The sequence below is a fragment of the Toxorhynchites rutilus genome, chromosome 3 (assembly GCF_029784135.1).
Source record: "Toxorhynchites rutilus septentrionalis strain SRP chromosome 3, ASM2978413v1, whole genome shotgun sequence".
Taxonomy (NCBI): domain Eukaryota; kingdom Metazoa; phylum Arthropoda; class Insecta; order Diptera; family Culicidae; genus Toxorhynchites; species Toxorhynchites rutilus.
In genome coordinates, this window is record NC_073746.1 from 272,590,487 (window position 1) to 272,606,854 (window position 16,368).

Genomic DNA, 16,368 nt, shown 5'->3' on the forward strand with positions numbered 1-16,368 from the left:
GATTGCATTCCGTTCCTCGAACATAAACATGATCTAACAATGGGTTGAAAAGGGGAATCTGTCGTATCGTAGGGAATCCAGCAACAGCTATCACAATCGTATGTCAAATGCGCTGAAATCAAAATTCCATGTGAAACTACTCCTGAAGCGTTGGGCGCTTGCAATGGGACTTAAGAGATGCGAGGGAAATCAAAATCGACGCTCCAGCATCGTTTCCAAGGCTGCATATTCTTCACCAATTCCCTTTCGCCTTCGAAAGCGTTATTGCTTCCTCATACATATTCGAAAGCACCGGAAACATGTTGCTTCTAGTCGGTTTTCCAGAAGGGTATTCAGATGTTGCACCCTTCTAATGATATGTCTTTGTGCTAAAATAGATTCTATCAGCCGGAAATCGATGTCCTATCGGGGGAGAAAAGCTACAATAAAACTGCTTGCGAATTTACTAAACCAATACTGATTTCTAGTCGTTAGCTCGCGACTTTCGGGAGATGTCGTCGAATAATTAGGAAAATTGTGTATTGTACGCTCCCATTCCCTTCCAGTTCCCATCGATCCTATCGTTCCGATAATAGCATTTCTCCGTATATTAATTAAACGCACCATTTAAATCACGATCGACAGACGCTGGATAGAAGGCAGGCGATACGAATCCCCACAACTCGGCCTGTCATTGTTCCCGTTGCTGTTGTTACGTACATTTTTCCCCCTCATGATGGCCCGGGAAATATTCAATTTCGAACCGATTAAATCTCATTTCGATCGCAATCGTTTGGTAATTTTGTCTGCTTCCGTAGCCTAACTCTTCTACTAGCGACTACGGAGACGATGACGACTCCCCGCCCACTCAATTCAGCAGCCCATTGGAGCATGACGACCCAATTTCAGCAAAATTCACCAAAACCTGCTATAAATGTGTATACTCGTACCATTTTCCGTACCCTGGAGGTACAGGCCGGAATAGGAGCCACTATCGCGTTGGTGCCTTGTGGCAAAGTCCAGAAGTGGGGCGGAAGAGTGCGTGCGGCAGGATATGAAAACAAAGATTTCAATTCAAACAAATATTCGGTAACCGGTAGCTGTATCAATGGCGAAATGGTTTTGGATGTGAAGGTAGTCGAAAGTAGGGCTTCAGAAGCGAGAGGAGAGGGGCGAGGAGTTTGGTTCCTGTTTTGATTGGTGAATATTCGTGATTAATGGCAAATGACTACGAGGAAAACCACTCCAACGGGTCATAATTTATCGACGCATTGAATAATTAATATCGAAGCCGATGAATTGTGCTGTTTGGCGGAGTGAATTTTTTTTCTGTTCAATTTTCTTAGGCCATATTTTACTTGGATGACGGGATCACGACGATCATACCAAACAAACGATAATCAGCTACGAGGGTGCCATTTGAGTTGGAGCTTACAAAAAATATACTATACTTTTAGGAAATATAGCTTTATTCCTCAAGTTGGTGTACTTTTTCCTTCAGTGATCAAAGCTGCTTCATTTACGGTCAATGATCATATGAACTACTGTGTAGATTTTTAACCATTTCTGGCATAGTAACTTTATTTTATCGACTATTCCAAAGATCACATTGCTAGCTGCTAAAGCCTCGTTGAAATTTCTTTACATGCAACAAGAAATAATTCCAAAGTTACTTCACTTCAAGATTTTTCATAATCTAGTATTTTTTGTGTAGGTAATAAAATGCCCACACAATATTGTGATATGAAGGAAGAAAACTAACAAATAATCATCCTCTTATGGAGAAGAAACATACATCTCCAGAAGTAATTGTTTCTAGATGCGAAGCACAACTTTTTAAAGATTTCATTTTTAAAATCTGTTGCGGGTGATGAGAATCTGAATGGAATAGAAAAAAAAGCAACCTATAGACGAAACAAAACAAAATCCTATGTTACAAACAAAACGCACCCGCATCACACAAACCCAGTGTAACACGTTAGTTGAAGAATATTGTTGGACATTTGAGGTTACAATTTGAAAAGGATTTTCTGGCAAAATATTAAAAATTTCAATAAACAACTAATTTTGTTTAAAGGTCTTCGTAGCCTAATTGGTTGCGTGTCCGCTACTAAGCGAACGATCATGAGCTCATAACTCAGGGCCCCTCAACTGACCATCTTAGTGTGTTATTCTAGCTACTATGTCCACACAACAATTATCATGTATCCCTTACCGCTCACATTACGGTCTGCTGCATCGGTAATTAGTGCTATTTGTAACATAACAATGAAACCCTCATATCAACAGTCACGCTGTGTATATAGCCCAACTGTGAACATTCCTACAATAGCAATCAATGCTGAAAATATTCACGTTCACGACATTCAAATTCAGCGAATTGCTGCCTTCCTTGTATTGATAACCTACTGCTCAAGCGAGAGTCGATAAATATGGAACAACACTGTCAATGAACCCCAGTGGAATGAACATCAACATCAGCTTGCCATGAAGTTCATTTTTCATTTGCACCTTCCTTTTCGTCATGGTATTCGTAAGGTCGAAAAAGAAGATCATTGTGTGTTAGTGAAAATCAAAGCATAAAATTCAACGTCACCAATTGAGAGTAAAATCGATTAATGGTAAAGGATGGCATTCCATCACACAAAATTCTTGTTTTTTGCGAGTTCGGCAATAGAATGTATAGAATAACTCTTGCAACGTTTTATGAATCTACTCACGATTGCCCGGAAATGACATACACCACCATTTATATGTGCAGTGGGTGACACGTTTTCAATAAAAAATTCACTGCAAGCGATGAAGATCAACTTAACGTTCGTGATAATCACCTGAAATAATTGACAGTAATGGACGTGAATGCAGGCTTTTCGAAATTCGTTCATGCTGTTTTCGATCAATATACCTGACAAAGCTCATGCGTCTCGACTCTTGTGTTATACTCATCATGACAGATATGGTGTTGAGTTTCAACAGAAGAGAATTCATCCGATACTGGGAAAAAGCTAATTCCTTCATTCGTGAATAAATTTTGATAATTGGTGGCACTGATAGGAATAATCCTACGCCGAAAAAAGGTGATATGGGTTGTGCATCGATAGAATAGGAATACTTTAACGCCTAAACGTCTACTGTGTAATAGATAAAATGTGTATCGATAAGATAGGAATAATCTTACGCTTAAAAATGGCTAATGTGTAATACACAACATGAGAAAAATGTACATGATAAATTCGGCTCTGTTACAGCTGAATTGCTAAATGAGCCTAATAAAAATAAAAATATGAGATAAAAAAAAACTGATTTTGTTCATACCAAAAACAAAAAAAATCCATTAATCATACAAAAGGTAACTGTAATAATGAATAATGTGAACATTGTTGAACTATTACCCCTATCCCCTATCTATAAAGATAAGAAAGTTAGATTTTTCATTTCATCAAAAAGAGAATCTTCTAGATCATCTAGAGAATAACTGTCTAGCTCTAGTTGCTAATTTCCACTTAAATGCACTTCTTGGACCATTGTGCAGTGTAAGCACAATTTCATCTGCACTAGAAGGGTAACAGTAATATTTGTTATGCTAATAGCCCCAACTGACTCATTTGGTAAATGACTGGACTAAGCGTACCTGCAGGCATAAAATAGACCCCATTCGTGGTCCTTTGCTTCCTGTCCAGTAACTCCTATCCCTACCACCCCGTGGTGCCGGCTGGGGTACGAGTAGCCATAGTGAAGATCGGGTAACCAACCCCGGTGGGATCTTGATCGTATGCTGACAGGGAAGGGGGCCTATCCGAGCGTCTGTCCATGGTGCGGCTCAAAACAGCGTCTGATCTCCATGTTAGGGGCGGCTGATCACTGTCTTCGTGCCAGCGGGGACTCTAAAAAGAACTGTGCACGACGGTCCTCCGGCGAGACAGGGGGTTGGTGCAGGCCCTGCAAGCCATCCGTAAAAATAAAACGCACAGGAAAATTCACAAATAAATTCGAGACAGGACAATCGGACTAGACCCACGCAAAGAACACGGACTAGAGATTGGATACTCGGAACATGGGACTGCAAGTATCTCAATTTTCTTGCGAGTACCCGAATTCTTTCGGAAATATTGAGAGCCCGTAATTTCAACATCGTAGCGCTGCAGGAGGTGTGCTGGAAAGGTTCGATGGTGCGATCGTTCCATTGTGGGTATACCATTTATCAGAGCAGCGGCAACACACACGAGCTGAGTACAGCTTTCATCGTGATAGGGGAGATGCAAAAACGGGTGGCCGATCAATGAAAGAATGTGCATATTGAGAATGAGAGGCCACTTCTTCAATATCAGCATTATCAACGTCCTCAGCCCCCATCTAGCTAGCACCGATGACGATAAAGAAGAATTCTACGCGCAGCTAGAGCGTGAATACGATCGCTGCCCAAAACACGACATCAAAATCGTCATCGGTGATTTGAACGCTCAGGTCGGCCAAGAGGAGGAGTTCAGACCGGTAATTGGTAGGTTCAGCGGCCATTAGCGAACCAACGAAAACGGCCCAAGACGTATCGACTTCGCTGCCTCCAAGAAGATGGCCATGCGTAGCACCTTCTTCCAACACAGACTCCAATACCGTTACACCTGGAGATCACCACAACAAACAGAAACACAAATTGACCACGTTTTGATCGACGGTCGGCACTTCTCAGATATCATCGACGTCAGAACCTATCGTGGCGCTAACATCGATTCAGATCACTACCTGGTGATGGTCAAACTTCGTTCTAAACTGTCAGTCGTCAATAACATAAGACACCAGCGCTCACCACGGTATCACCTGCGACGACTACAGGAGCCGAACATTGCTGCAACATACTCGCAGTGTCTTGAAGCTGCGTTACCGGGGGTAGATGAACTGGATGCTATTCCCCTCGATGAATGCTGGAACACCTTAAAAGCAGCAATTAGCAACACAGCAGAGTCCGTCATCGAGTATGAACAACGAGGACAACGGAACGAATGGTTTGACGACGAGTGCCGAGCGCTCCTGAACGAGAAGAATGCAGCACGCGCGGCCATGCTGCAACGAGCGTCTCGACAAAACGTGGAACGATACAAACTGAAGCGAAGACAGCAAACACATCTCTTTCGGGAAAAAAGCGCCGCCTGGAAGAGAAAGAGTGTGAGGAGATGGAGCTGCTTTATCGTTTTCGGGAATCGCGGAAGTTCATCAAGAAACTAAACGCCTCGCACAAAGGCTTTGTGCCGCGGACCGAAATGTGCAGAAACAAGGAAGGAGGCATCATGACGGACGAACGCGAGGTGATCGAAAGGTGAAGGCAGCACTACGATGAACACATGAACAGCGCGCAGATAGGAGACCAAGACGGCGTTGAGGAGGACTACACCGGTGCAATGAACAATGACGACGTACCATCCCCGACGATGGGTGAAGTTACGGAGGCCATTAATCAGCTCAAGAACCACAAAGCAGCTGGTAAGGATGGCCTCGTAGCGGAGCTCTTCAAGGGAGGTCCGAGAAAACTTGTAGAGTGTATGCACCGGTTGGTAGTCAGGATCTGGGACACAGAACAGCTGCCGGAGGAGTGGAAGGATGGGGTAATCTGCCCCATCTATAAAAAAGGCGACAAGTTGGATTGTGGGAACTATCGTGCCATCACAATCCTGAATGGTGCCTACAAAATTTTGTCTCAAATCCTCTTCCGCCGTCTATCGCCAATAGTAAGTAGATTTGTGGGAAGTTATCAGGCCGGATTCATGCCCGGTTGCTCGACGATGGACCAGATTTTTACACTGCGGCAGATCCTCCAAAAGGGCCGCGAGTATCAGGTCCCTACACGCCATATCTTCGTCGACTTCAAGGCCACATATAATACAATCGACCGACGACAGCTATGGAGGATCATGGACGAACACGGTTTCCCCCGAAAGCTGACAAGACTGATTCAGGCAACGATGAACGGTGTGCGGTGCAGTGTGCGGATCTCAGGTGAGCTGTCGGAATCATTTGAAACTCACAGGAGACTTCGACAATGCGATGGACTCTCCTGTCTGCTCTTCGATTTGGCATTGAGAGGTGGCGGAGAGCGAGCTTCAACATACGGGGCACGATTTTCAACAAGTCTAGCTCATCTCATCAGCTCATCTGCTTCGCCAACAACGTGGACATAATCGGAAGAACACATGCGACGGTTGCCGACTTGTATACCCGACTGAAACACGAAGCAGGGCTGATTGGGCTTGGGATCAATGCGTCTAAGACTAAATACATGCTAGCTGGAGGGACTGATCGCAACAGAGTTCTTCTTGGTAGTGGTGTCGTGATCGACGGCGACGAGCTCGAGGTGGTGGAGGAATTTGTCTACCTTGGCTCGTTGACAACAACTGACAACAACAACAACCGTGAAATTCGAAGACGCATTGTCAATGGAAGTCGTGCCTACTATGGGCTCCGCAAATCCTTGAGGTCCAACAAGCTCCGACCCCGTACGAAGTGTACCATGTACAAATCCCTAATTCGACCGGCTGTTCTCTATGGGCACGAAGCATGGACGATGCTTGAAGAGGACTCACAAGCGCTCGGAGTTTTCGAACACTGAGTGCTCAGAACAATATACGGTGGTGTACAGGAAAACGGAGTATGAAGAAGGAGATGAACCACGAACTGGCGCAACTCTACAGCGAACCCAGCATCCAGAAAGTCGCCAAGGCTGGACGAGTGCGATGGGCAGGGCATGTTGCAAGATTGCCGGACAGCAGCCCTGCAAAGATGGTGTTCGCATCTAATGCGGTAGGAACAAGAAGGAGAGGAGCCCAACGAGCGAGGTGGTTGGACCAGGTGGAGCAGGACTTGGCAAGAATCGGTGCAGCCGGGAGTTGGAGAACTGCAGCCATGGACCGGGTTTATTGGAGAAGAGTAGTGAATCAGATCTAATCTCAATGGGATGTAGAGTCATAGTAAATAAATAAAAACTTACTCATTTATTTGATTATCGTTATGCATAATCTTGCTTAGCTTAAACTGTTTACTATTACAGGGTAACTTCGATATGAAGTACATTTCACTTTCAAAATTGTACGAAGTATCCAATTGTACGTTATATCGAAGCATGATAAAGAACTCAGAAACGTAGCTTATATTTCTTTATTGTGTTGCTGTTTGATTAAGACTAATGAATAAATTCAACTAGAAGACGATGCCAAACTTTCTCATTATTTTTTTTTTTATCCAAAATATATATTTTTATTAAGGCTCATATGGCGTCAACCTGACGGGGCCGGGAGTTCAATATTTCGACAATGTTTGCCTTATAACTATGTTAGTAATATGTAACCGATTACTCGCGGTTGGCTCGAGGTTAGTATTACAAGTGTTTTCGTAATTGTGATGTTGCTGTCTTCAATGATCTGTACCTGTGCCCGACACGGGATATTTCCTATTGGGATGCAGCTGACCATTAATCAGCAACGCCCCCCTAGTCTGTACCCCATATCTAGCGTGGTGCGTCTTTCTCGAGGAATCCAGGATAAAATGGTCACTAGCCGGCGCAATCATCAGCTCGTGTAGATTTGTCATGAGCGGTACAACCTTTGGCTTTTGTTGAATCATCAGTGGACTGCACAAGTTGAGAAGTTCAGGAGGCACTTAAATCTCAACTTAATGGACGCGACGTTGGTTAAAGCAGCACTAAGGAGTGTTCCGTGGAATGAAATCTTCATATCGTCAGCTGATTTTGAACATGATGAAGAAAGTTATAGGCAGCACGCCACATCAATGTTTGAGTTTCTTAACTCAATCGATGTTTTTCACTGCGGACTCGAATGTTCTACAGTTGTATGCAACAGTGTAGACTTCAACGTTATGTCGCTGTATTTCGTGCTGTTCACCATTTTCGCAAGGTTTGCCCCTTTTAATAGGGTCTACCCGAGATCGACAACCCCGTACCCGGAATGGTTTTCATCAGCTGTTATTCGAGTTCTCAAGGACAAACGAAAAGCGTTGAGAAAAATGCATAAGAACAGAAATCCGGAAAATGTTACTTCTTACAAACAGCTGCTGCGGTCGTTCAAAGTGTTACACAGAGAAGCGTATCAAGTGTACATCACTGGGATCCAGAATGGGATAAAGGAAAACCCGAAGTCGTTTTGGAAATTCGTGAATAGCAGACGAAAAAATAGGGGAATTCCGGACGTGATAAGTTACGGTAACCGATCTTCAACTTGTGGACAAGAGACCGCCGAGCTCTTTGCGGAGTATTTCAAGAGCGTTCATCAAAATGACCAACCGAGAATCGTCAACTCTTCGATTGACAGGACCGATGACCTGTTGGTTCTCTCGCACCGTGAAGTGAATCAAGGTCTATCGGATTTGGACCGGGGAAGTCAGCAGGACCAGATAGACTCCCCGCAAAACTTCTGAAAGAAATCAGGGATGAACTTATCGAACCCCTGACTACTCTATTCAATTATTCGCTTACGTCCGGCTACTTCTCGCCACTGTGGAAAATCTCGCACATTACTCCAATCCATAAGAAGAGCCCACGTTCAGATGTCGAAAACTACCGGGGTGTTGCAATCCAGTCTGCGATACCAAAGTTATTTGAACGACTTGTTTACTCTCGCCTTTATGAATGTATTATCGACCGTGTGTCAGCAGCACAACATGGTTTCGTAAAAGGAAAGTCAGTTGTGACGAACCTATGCGAATTTTGCTCTACCGTCACGGATTATATATCTAAAGGGTATCAGGTGGACTGTATATACACAGATATGAGCAAGGCTTTCGATGTAGTAGGAATAAGCAGCATAATGCACGCGGTGGCTGATTTCGACATTCACGGAAAAATGTTCGAATTGATTGGGACGTATTTGGAGAGCAGAACACAATATGTGAAAGTGCACAACAACGCATCCAGGTCTTTCGGTGTTAGTTCAGGTGTTCCGCAGGGTAGTCATTTGGGGCCTATTCTGTTTGTCATGGTCATGAATAAACTACCATCATGTTTGGCCAACGCAAAAGTGCTCATATACGCAGACGATGTGAAGATTTTCCTGCCCGTGAAAAACATCGATGATTGCCATCTTCTTCAGCAAGATTTAGTCAATTTTCGGAGATTCGTCGAGAGCAACGGACTGAGTGTAAACCCCAGCAAGTGCTCCGTTATTACTTACACCAGGAGAGCTCAGCCGATAACTTTCGACTATAGGCTAGGAGGTACGGATCTACAACGAGTAGAGTATGTCCGAGACTTAGGCGTGACGATGGATCAATCCCTCACGTTTAACCTCCACCTAGAACGAATAGTCAAGGAAGCGCTGCAACTATTTGCTCTCACTCGTCGTTTTGGGCAAGAATTCACTGACCCGCATGTAATTCTGAAGATCTACACCAGCCTTGTACGGTCTAAACTCGACTTTGCGAGTGTAGTGTGGCGACCGCAATACGATCTGTATATCCAAAGATTAGAAAATGTCCAGAAAAAGTTCCTGAAGTTTGCGCTGAGGAATTTAGGATGGAGAGGAGAACACCTGCCAGTATACGAAGATCTCTGCTGTTTAGTGGACATGGATACTATCAAAAGTAGACACAGAATCGCAGATATGACTTTCTTCTGTAAACTATTGAGCGGACGGATAAGAAGCCCGTGTCTCTACGAGCGGATAAATTTTAACACCAGCCCCGTTTCTCTTCGTCGCCGGAGAATTTTTGATCCACCTATGAGGTCCAGAAATTACACCCAACACGAACCTACAACTCGATTCATGCGTGAGTTTAACATGCTGCAAGAAGTGATTTCCATAGATATGACAACAGAAGAAATTCGAAGAAGACTACGATTATTTTTAAGAGGTCAACTAAATGTATAAGTGATGATGTGTTTTATTTCTGTTTTCATGTTTAGTTTTTATGATGAGTTTTATTTTTCATGTTTAGTTTTTAAGAAAGATAACGGGCTTGCAGCCTATAATCTAATCTAATAAACTAATCAACAACCTTTGGCCCGTGTATCTGTAAAGAGTGTGTGTATGTATTGCCGCGACTAAGTAAAAGTTTATCGATCGGATAGGAGGGGTATGAAACAGGGACACAACGAAGGAAACATCATTAAACGTTGACATCGGCGTTTCTGAGGAACAGGTATAGATGAAGCAGAAGATCAGGATCACGGCTACCTAAGATATCCCGGACGGGGATATCCGATTGTCTGCCTTTTGCTCTCAGTGATCTAGAGAGCTGAGAGCGAGCAGCATGGAACCGGATACACGACCAGACAATATGCTCGATGTCGTGGTAGCCATCGCCACAATCACAACTACAACAACTTTCTCATTATGTTTCCCTTGGTACTGTTGATTTAAATTTGATTCATTCAGAATCCGGAATCACAAAACAGTTGTACTTCTGGATTAGTTAGAAGTACAAATCAAGCTTTAGTATCAAAATACAGATAATAATTTAATGTTCTTTTAGAAAAACAATATTCAAAAAAATATTCCTTCGGACTTTGAAAATCTGTACGTTATATCGAGGTAAAATGTACGTTATACCGAGTGACGTTATATCGAGGATACGTTATAACGAGGGTACGGTATATCGAAGTTTCCCTGTAGTTGCTAAAAGTCTCGAGCTTTCCCACGAATGATTAGATTGCATTCATCGTATCGTCACTGAGCCTATTTATAATATTAAAGTCTGTTTTTATAACAAAAAGCATACATTGGTCTTTTCCGAAAAAAATACTCCGCTACAGTTCTAATGAAATTTCGTACTTTTCTTCCAATACCCATCATCGAATCCATCAAAGTTTGAACTTTCTATTGGTCAACCTCAGCGGATATTTTATTCCATGATCTCCTCCTGTCTGCAGCATCGCGAGTCACGTAGGCACCCTTCTTTAATTTACGCTCGACAATTGTCCAATATTTTTCGATTGGGCGGAATTGGCGGCATCTGGGAGGGTTGAGGATATTTTCAATGAAATCGACCCTATTGCCACAGTTGAATCACCTTTCGAATGTAGTAGCAGTCTACCAAATCTGGTTAAAACATCACCGGACCTTTGTGAGCCTCAATAAACGGAAGGATTCATCGATCATTCATGATCATTTCATCCAATTTTTCCATGTTCTAATCGGTTTTTGATGTGTTGAGGAGTCCGGGGCGTTCGCCATCGGCAATTGTCTTCGGGGCCATCTTGGAATCGTTTATACCACACGTAAACTGATATTTTACTCGTGCGTCTCCATTGACATAACGAATCAATGGAGACGCGTGGGTATTTCAAAAGGAAACGTAATACAGGGATGACAACGAGTGATTTTTGTTCGTTTCGATCACTTTGACTTAGCTTTGTTTACGAACCAAAAATTCTACATTTTTCTACGAGACAAATTTTGCTCTAAATCTAGTACACTGAAAATATTAACTTGAAAAAAATACGTAATACTAAAACCAATTCGATGCGAGTTCGAATATTCTCGAAACGAGTTACTCGTTTCGAAATGCGCAATGCCGCCCAGGTCGGACTCGATTCTATACAGACTCGATTATATGTAATTCGATTATATACAATTTTGGACTCGATTATATACAGTTTGGAAAAAATTTTTTTTTTTTGTATATTTCAAATATGACTTAATTCAAGAAGAAATGTAACCTTTCTTCGTTAAGGTGAAATTTAGGTGGCTATTGCATGTACAGTGGGGCAAAAATCGTGGTTTTCAAAGATGTTGCTTGAATTTTTGACCAGGAATTGTTTATATCGATATTGCAGCCAAATTAAGAAAGATAGAAGTTGGGTGTCAAAGAACAAATTGTAGAGTGGTTAGAGAGCTTCAATTTAATTGATAGAAACAATCTAGTTTTATATAAACTTGAAGGATAAAATTAATAATAACACATTAAAAATAATTAATTTTTAAGTTTTTCACTTCCAAAATGTTATTAAAATCCACTAATTAGTTGTTCCACTACTATTTATTGTTCTAAATTGTCTCATCTTTCAACTGGAAGCAACAGAATCGCCTTCCGTAGAATACTTTGCACTGTAGAGCTAGCTTGAGGCAACAGAGTCCGAAACAAAAAAAGTGCTATAACTACTATAAGTGCTCTTGTTGAATCATCAGTGGACTGCACAACCTTCGACCCGTGTATCTGCAAAAGAGTGTGTGTATATATTGCCGCGACTAAGCAAAAGTTTATAGATCGGATAGGAGCGATATGAAACAGGGACACAACGAAGGAAAAATCATGAAACGTTGACATCAGCGTTTCTGAGGAACAGGTATAGATGGAGCTGTTGATCAGGATCACGGCTACCAAAGATATCCCGGACGGGGATATCCGATTGCATGCCTTGTCCCCTCAATGCTCTGGAGAGCTGAGAGCGGACAGCATGGAACCGGATACACGACCAGACAACATACTGGATGTCGTGGTAACCATCGCCACAATCACATAGATTGCTTGCTGCGAGCCCAATGCGATAAAGATGCGCATTTAAATTAGAAATGTTGTCCTAAAAGGATTTTTCGATATTTGATTTCGTTGGAAAGTTGCAGACAAAAGTACGAAATCACCTCAAGGGATATAGTATTGCTGTACGAATTTTAAAATGCGTTTTTTCCCGAAACCAAACCCGGCCGATTTGCCCATTCAACTGGTGGTATCTATATCTCAGGATCTACTCTCAGGATGCCTGAAATTTTTATCAACATGTAAAAATAAGTTATCTAAAGTGTTACATAGTCGTTTTTGATAAATTTTTTTTCGATTTTTATGAGCTTCTAAAAAAAATTTTTTTTTGGCTAAATTTTTTTATCAACATGTAAAAATGAACTATCTAAAGCGTTACATGGCTGTTTTTTATATATATTTTTTTTTAGATTTTTATGAGCTTCTAAACAAAATTTTTTCATAAAAAATATTTCAACAAAAACGGCCGCCGTTCCGGTAGTTTTTCGAATTTCCGAAAACCTTTATGTAACGCTTTAGGTATTATCCTAAAGTTTCAAAATATTCATTGGAATTCGTTCTGCAACACCCCGTTGTTTCGGGACCGATACTACCAGCTAGGTATCGATTTTCAGACATCATCTACGCATCTTGCTGTCAACAGTGTAATACTCATTATTCGTGCACTCAAAAAATGGAAAATACATCTTCAGTGAAATGTTCGGGTTTTTTTTTTGTTATTGTTATATACCTTTCAGTGAAATGTTCGGGTATTTTGGTTATTGTTATATACCTTTAACTTTATTCCTAACATCCGAAAAAATAACTACCTTCCAAACAGGGGTCCCCCCTTAACTTTCCTATTTGAGATCGGTCTCACCGACCGACAAATCTGTAATTCGATGATTTCTCAAAAAATATCAACACTATGGCTATGACTATGCGATCTTCAGTAGCTTCCTCATGCGTTGTTCGCCATTATATAGCTTATCGCAAGTTTTGGTACGGAATGGTGTGTGTTATTGAAATACATCTTTCTATCACACAAATAAATAAAAGTTCAAACGTTATGAAACGCCGTGTATATACCTCATTCCAAGATAAATTTCAACATAATTTCAATTCATTTCATTTCGGTATATTGTAATATTTCAATTGAGAGGAATTCCGATTGTATCATATAAAAAACATAGGTTTTTCAAAACACAAATGCAATTTATTACAGTTATTACACTGTTTTACAAACAAATCGATCAAATATTTCACTAAAAATGGTTTTTCATTGTCTTTCTTCTGGAATAACAAAAATTCTCCGTTGAATATTTTTGCTAATACTAATGAAGCTGACAGTTGATTAGGGTGAAACGGACAGGTGATCTAATTGTGAGGTGCGTAAAAGTTTATCGCTTTTATCTTCACTATCTTATTATGTGTGTCTATTATGGTCTTACCGCAGAAATGTAGAACGGCTAATTATACGAATTGGAACAGATATTTTTCGACAAAAAATAATAATTTTCTCCTATTAAACAATAGGTGAAAATTATTATTTTTTATCATTTACAAGTTACCGAAATTCAAACAGAGAGATCAAACTTTATATTCTCTTCCGTGCATAAATTCCATTACTCAGCACTGTTCCATTTTTTTCAACTTGCCAATGAGTCACAACTTTCAGTGAACAAGATATGAACTGTTTCGTAAAAGTTATTGGACAGTTCAATATTCATAGAAAAGCATGAAAAAGTGGTATCCGGGTCACCCGAGGTTCCCCAGACTCAAGTTGATGATAGATTCAGTCACTTTTGGATGGGCCGTGTACGTATGCTCGGATGAATGCGCATAGCAAAAACACAATTTTCTGAATAACAAATTAATTATAATACCTGAGAGGTGGACTGCGTTGGGACAGCCAATAACCATCGGACACAAGCGTTCATTTTGTGTACGCAGACCATCCACAGTTTCACATCGAAAAAAAATACAAATAGATCAAGACCACCATAGACGACAGGTGACTTGTGAGAGACGCTCTAGAGCCACTTAGTGGTACCGGATGGTGCTCCATGGCAAACAGTTCAACTTCATAACAATTTACAAAAAAAAAGTTACTCGACACCGTCTTTGTACTCGCTGCGCCTTCATTCCCACGCCCATTGGGTGCCACTTTTCCGCTCCAGTCGAGCTTTCGAGCTTGCGGAAAAAAGCAATTCTCTTTGATTTTTTGTTTCCTTCCTCCTTCTGTTTCCTCCCGACTCCCACGAGCAAAATCCATTAAACATTGCGTTTATCTAAATTGACATCAGAAGCATAAGCGGGAAATGGGTGACGGAGGGAAGGGACGGGAGAAATCGCTTCCGCTACTCGATGTCAATCAGTATTAATGATGATGGTAATGGCTCTACCGTGTCCACTGGAGTCGATTGCGAGGGGGGGGGGATATTTATTTAGTCAGCATCCAGTCAACTCAACGGTGTTTTAAAGTGGCGATCGAAAAACAGAGGCTCTAATGCCTTTATAACATCTAGATGTTTCGATCTCTGAAGAATTGATAATTTATGTATCTGAAACTCAGCGAGTGTGAACCCTTTAATAGCATATTTAGTTCGGATTCCAAATGCTCCACGACCCAGCGAGGCCACACCACAACTGAGCATGACAGTTGTTAACAATCCTACCAGACATCCGGAAAAAAAAACAGCGAGATGACGTACAATACGGAGGACCCCACACCGGCCGCCCGCATCATAATTTCACGGTGGTTTGCGATGCAGAAACAACAAAACGAAACATCCCCTTCTCTCTAGGAGCAAGGATCCGATGGAGGGCCACTTTTGCAATGGTTGTTTGCATATGAAAACAGCCGGCGGCAGGAAGAGCCTGTGCCAACCCGACGATGGACGGAGGCTCCAGATGCGTCGCTCGTCGTCTGCCCCTTGGTTCAACCTGATCGTCCTCGTCCTCGCCAACAGTCGTCGTCCGTGATAATTCATGCCACATGCGGTTCTTCCCATTCGCTACCCGATTCGCCGATTCGATGATGAAGGAGTGGGTTAATTTTAGTGGAATTTAGTAATGGTATAATAACAATCTAGGAAGTCACAAAATAATGATGGCCTATGGGTTAGGGGCCCAAGTGAATTTGCGATGGATCATGCGTCCCCATTTGGTTTAATTGTTCGCACATATATTTTACGGGTAGCCGGTTCCGGGAGGCTTCGAGCAAATGGACCGAGCGAAATGAAGTTGCTTTCGCTGTTTAGAGCAACAATAGCATCCTAGCGAAGTTATATAATCGGTTAATATGGGTTTTATGTTGCATAACTAATCTGTCGAGTGAGGGATCAAATAATAATGGACAGTTATTTGTCGGGCATCATGAGATTTTACTGAAGGAACTATTTAAATTTGAGCAATTATTCATTCATTGAATCATTTTCTTTGCTATTTTTTTAAATTTTTGATAACTATATCAGTATTTTGTTACGTATCGATAGTTTTCCGTGAATGACCAGGACCTGTAAACTGTTTCTACTGATTTCCAATATCATCATGAATAATGATCTTTGATGATTATTTTACTATAACCTATAAATAATAGTTTTATATGACTAGATAAAATTAGGATCTTGCAAATAAAAACTTGTTGAAGCATTTAATGTCAATAAAGCAGATAAAATTCAATTTATCTCGGCTTAAGCGTTGTAATCTTACGTCATTTTTTCACTATGTTGTGTCGCATAAGTGGTCGTGTTTCAACTTGTACTGGATTCCGCGACGGTCCCCTTTTGCTAGTAGCTTTTGTTCACATCGCGAAATCTCGCCCAGAGTGTGAAGCAAATTTCGATGTTCAAATTTTGAGTTAATAACACTGTTAGTACAACTGACAACACATTTTATTTATTCTTTTAAAACTTTACTGGCAATTAACAAGTG

At 41.4% G+C, this 16,368-nt stretch overlaps 1 protein-coding gene across 7 annotated transcripts in view; it reads left to right on the forward strand.

The window, feature by feature from the left end:
* LOC129780098 (dopamine D2-like receptor) overlaps positions 1-16,368 on the forward strand; it is a 542,669-nt gene that overhangs the window by 430,601 nt on the left and 95,700 nt on the right. The window lies entirely within an intron of this gene.